Source organism: Phyllobates terribilis, unplaced genomic scaffold (assembly GCF_046119375.1).
Source record: "Phyllobates terribilis strain yellow unplaced genomic scaffold, ASM4611937v1 Scaffold_7__3_contigs__length_470593459, whole genome shotgun sequence".
In the NCBI taxonomy this organism is placed as follows: domain Eukaryota; kingdom Metazoa; phylum Chordata; class Amphibia; order Anura; family Dendrobatidae; genus Phyllobates; species Phyllobates terribilis.
In genome coordinates, this window is record NW_027362767.1 from 21,582,464 (window position 1) to 21,588,463 (window position 6,000).

Sequence of the window (6,000 nt, forward strand, 5' to 3'; positions counted from 1 at the left end):
ACTGTTAGCCTTCCACGGCCAGGACAGCCTTTGAAAGTGTCTTCCCGTGCCGAGGCCAGGCTTGTCCGAAGAGTCAAGGCTAACCCAAGGACAACAAGGAAGGAGCTCCGGGAAGATCTCATGGCAGTGGGGACATTGGTTTCAGTCAATACCATAAGTAACGTACTCCACCGCAATGGTCTCCGTTCCAGACGAGCCCGTAAGGTACCTTTACTATCAAAGCGTCATGTCAAGGCTCGTCTACAGTTTGCTCATGATCACTTGGAGGACTCTGAGACAGACTGGTTCAAGGTTCTATGGTCTGATGAGACCAAGATCGAGATCTTTGGTGCCAACCACACACGTGACGTTTGGAGACTGGATGGCACTGCATACGACCCCAAGAATACCATCCCTACAGTCAAGCATGGTGGTGGCAGCATCATGCTGTGGGGCTGTTTCTCTGCCAAGGGGCCTGGCCATCTGGTCCGCATCCATGGGAAGATGGATAGCACGGCCTACCTGGAGATTTTGGCCAAGAACCTCCGCTCCTCCATCAAGGATCTTAAGATGGGTCGTAATTTCATCTTCCAACAAGACAACGACCCAAAGCACACAGCCAAGAAAACCAAGGCCTGGTTCAAGAGGGAAAAAGTCAATGTGTTGGAGTGGCCTAGTCAGTCTCCTGACCTTAACCCAATTGAAAACTTGTGGAAGGAGCTCAAGAATAAAGTCCACATGAGACACCCAAAGAACCTAGATAACTTGGAGAAGATCTGCATGGAGGAGTGGGCCAAGATAACTCCTCAGACCTGTGCCGGCCTGATCAGGTCTTATAAAAGACGATTATTAGCTGTAATTGCAAACAAGGGTTATTCCACAAAATATTAAACATAGGGGTTGTATAATAATTGACCCACACTTTTATGTTTAAAATTTAATAAAATTCAACTGAGCAACATAACTTTTTGGTTTGTAAGATTTATGCTTCTGTTCATAAAACCTACTCTCGTTTGCAGTTTGAAGGCTCTAACTTATTTGCATCTTATCAAACCAGCTAAATCTGCAGGGGGTTGAATACTACTTGTAGGCACTGTATATTTATTTCATTTGCACTGTATTCCACTACTATGTAGACACTATTAGGCTAAGTGATAGTAGTGCCACTTAGTTACTATATGGCAGTATTATTTGGCCATTGAATAGCAATCACATTTAGACACTATATAGAACATCCTGCACCTGCTGGTAGTAGTAGTGCCGTTTAGTCACTATATTGTGGGATTATTTGGCCACTGTGCTGCACTTGTATTTATCCTTTGTGTAGTTTCCTTATATGGCGACTAAGTGATAGGAATGCTACTTAGTCACTGTATAATACCAGTATTTAGACACTGTATAGTACTGTTATATGACGACTAGGTGGTAGTTGTGCTATTTGGTTACTATATGGTGGTATCATGTGCTTATTGTGTTGCACTAGTATGTACATACTTTATAGTACTGTGAAATGGTGACTAGGTGGGAGTAGAGACAATCCATCCACGGCACCAGGATTTACACACATAGTACTATTATATGGATACTAGCTGACGGTATGATTTAGACACTGTGTAGCACTGTTATATGAAAACTAAGTGGCAGTATTATTTACACACTGTAGCTCTGTTATATGGATACTAGGTGGCGGGATTATTTACATACATAGTACTATTATATGGATACTAGGTGGCGGTATTATTTACACACATAGTACTATTATATGGATACTAGTTGGCGGTATTATTTACACACAGTACTATTATATCGATACTAGGAGACTGTATTATTTACACACCTAGTACTATTATATGGATACTAGGTGATGGTATGATTTACACACATAGTACTATTATATGGATACTAGGTGACGGTATGATTTACACACTGTGTAGCACTGTTATATGAAAACTAAGTGGCGGTATTATTTACATTCTGTAGCTCTGTTATATGGACGCTAGGTGGCGGGATTATTTACATACATAGTTCTATTATATGGATACTAGGTGGTGGTATTATTTACACACAGTACTATTATATGGATACTAGCTGGCGGTATTATTTACACACATAGTACTATTATATGGATACTAGGTGGCGGGATTATTTACACACATAGTACTATTATATGGATACTAGGTGGCGGGATTATTTACATACATAGTTCTATTATATGGATACTAGGTGGCGGGATTATTTACATACATAGTTCTATTATATGGATACTAGGTGGCGGTATTATTTACACACATAGTACTATTATATGGATACTAGTTGGTATTATTTACACACAGTACTATTATATGGATACTAGGTGGCGGTATTATTTACACACATAGTACTATTATATGGATACTAGGTGGCGGTATTATTTACACACATAGTACTATTATATGGATACTAGGTGGCGGTATTATTTACACACTGTGTAGCACTGATATATGGATATTAGGTGACGGTATGATTTACACTCTGTACAGCACTCTTATATGGATACTAGGGGACAGTATGATTTACACACTGTAGCTCTGTTATATGGATACTAGGGGACGGTATGATTTACACACTGTAGCTCTGATATATGGATACTAGGTGGCGGGATTATTTACACACATAGTACTATTATATGGATACTAGGTGGCGGGATTATTTACATACATAGTTCTATTATATGGATACTAGGTGGCGGGATTATTTACATACATAGTTCTATTATATGGATACTAGGTGGCGGTATTATTTACACACATAGTACTATTATATGGATACTAGTTGGTATTATTTACACACAGTACTATTATATGGATACTAGGTGGCGGTATTATTTACACACATAGTACTATTATATGGATACTAGGTGGCGGTATTATTTACACACATAGTACTATTATATGGATACTAGGTGGCGGTATTATTTACACACTGTAGCTCTGTTATATGGATACTAGGTGGCGGGATTATTTACACACATAGTACTATTATATGGATACTAGGTGGCGGGATTATTTACATACATAGTTCTATTATATGGATACTAGGTGGCGGGATTATTTACATACATAGTTCTATTATATGGATACTAGGTGGCGGTATTATTTACACACATAGTACTATTATATGGATACTAGTTGGTATTATTTACACACAGTACTATTATATGGATACTAGGTGGCGGTATTATTTACACACATAGTACTATTATATGGATACTAGGTGGCGGTATTATTTACACACATAGTACTATTATATGGATACTAGGTGGCGGTATTATTTACACACTGTGTAGCACTGATATATGGATATTAGATGACGGTATGATTTACACTCTGTACAGCACTCTTATATGGATACTAGGTGACGGTATGATTTACACACTGTAGCTCTGTTATATGGATACTAGGTGGCGGGATTATTTACATACATAGTATTATTATATGGATACTAGTTGGCGGTATTATTTACACACAGTACTATTATATCGATACTAGGAGACTGTATTATTTACACACCTAGTACTATTATATGGATACTAGGTGACGGTATGATTTACACACATAGTACTATTATATGGATACTAGGTGACGGTATGATTTACACACTGTGTAGCACTGTTATATGAAAACTAAGTGGCGGTATTATTTACATTCTGTAGCTCTGTTATATGGATACTAGGTGGTGGGATTATTTACACACTGTAGCTCTGTTATATGGATACTAGGGGACGGTATGATTTACACACTGTAGCTCTGTTATATGGATACTAGGTGGCGGGATTATTTACACACTGTGTAGCACTGATATATGGATATTAGATGACGGTATGATTACACTCTGTACAGCACTCTTATATGGATACTAGGTGACGGTATGATTTACACACTGTAGCTCTGTTATATGGATACTAGGTGGCGGGATTATTTACATACATAGTACTATTATATGGATACTAGTTGGCGGTATTATTTACACACAGTACTATTATATCGATACTAGGAGACTGTATTATTTACACACCTAGTACTATTATATGGATACTAGGTGACGGTATGATTTACACACATAGTACTATTATATGGATACTAGGTGACGGTATGATTTACACACTGTGTAGCACTGTTATATGAAAACTAAGTGGCGGTATTATTTACATTCTGTAGCTCTGTTATATGGATGCTAGGTGGCGGGATTATTTACATACATAGTTCTATTATATGGATACTAGGTGGTGGTATTATTTACATTCTGTAGCTCTGTTATATGGATACTAGGTGGCGGGATTATTTACATACATAGTTCTATTATATGGATACTAGGTGGTGGTATTATTTACACACATAGTACTATTATATGGATACTAGGTGGTGGTATTATTTACACACAGTACTATTATATGGATACTAGGTGGCAGGATTATTTACACACATAGTACTATTATATGGATACTAGGTGGCGGGATTATTTACACACATAGTACTATTATATGGATACTAGGTGGCGGGATTATTTACACACATAGTACTATTATATGGATACTAGGTGGCGGTATTATTTACACACTGTAGCTCTGTTATATGGATACTAGGGGACGGTATGATTTACACACTGTAGCTCTGTTATATGGATACTAGGTGGCGGGATTATTTACACACTGTATCGTTCTGTTGTATAAGAACATGTGGTTATATAATTTAAGCACTATATAACATAATTTTGACACTTTCTGGCTCTGTTTATTACAGTTGGGGCATAGAGCACCTGCTCCACTGTGACCATAACCTGTCAGTTACTGTGTCCCTCATGGGGCAGAGACATCATCATCATCATCATCATCATCATCTAGAGGTGCTGGAAATGTCTCTGCTCGCTATGGATGAACATGGGCCTCGTGCCGCTGTTCTTCTCGCCTGCACCCTTGACTACTAGAGTCCATGTAGCGGTTACTTGCCCAAGCGCCTCGGAGCCGAGCCAAACCTCCAACAGCCGCAGACTATGAGGCCATGGATAGGAGCGCTCTGTGTGTATGGAGCCCAAATACCCGCTCACCTTACATTAAGGTCCCCAACGTGGAGCGTCATCTAATAAATTTCATTATTTCACAATTCTTTATCCTGTTCTCGTTACATTTCCTGAATGATACAAGATGGTAAATGTGACAGATTGTGCAATCAGAGAGGCCGAGCGTTTCCAGAGACCGGAGACATTAGTATGAGAAGATTAGGCGCATAGACGCTGGGTAGGTGGGGGGTTAATTCTTCAGCGCCCCCCACTCCTCTACACCAGTGTGTCCCATATCCCGGCCTCTTGGCCCCGGCAGATCCTGTTTTCAGGATTTCCTCGGTATAGCGCTGGGAAGAAAACCTACGGCCATCTCTGATGCCTCAGTAATTATTACGATACTAAGGAAATTCTGCAAGTAGGGTCTGCGGGGGGCCGCGAGGACTGAATACGGGAAACTCTGCTCTATACCCCTGATACAATGGGGGGGGCGCAAGGGAGATCCACGGTTGTACTACAAGTCTCAGCACAGCCTGCTGCCTCTGCTCTGAAACTTTTCTTCACTTTTATTTTTAACCACAAATTTAAGTATATATATATATATATATATATATATATATATATATATATATATATATATATATATATATATATATATATGAGATGAGTGAATCAATTTACAGGACCCCAATCCGGCGGCCACTGTCCAGCCTTGTGAGCTACCGGCATCCCCAGCGCCCACCAGCGATTTAGGGCAGATATAAGTAGCCTCATTTATGATTAACACTTTGTGGCACAGAATTGTGTAAGAATTGTGTTTCTCTTTATGTAGGTGGCGCCCCCTGTTGTCAGCTCTACAGCATGTACTGCTGAAGGCTAGGGCATTGATGTGGCACATACCTTAGGGTGCACTGAAAGGGTTAAAGGGCTTCCCCTGCCTCCTCCAGCAGCAGCTACTAATAACCTGACCATAGTCCTGCCCCTTCC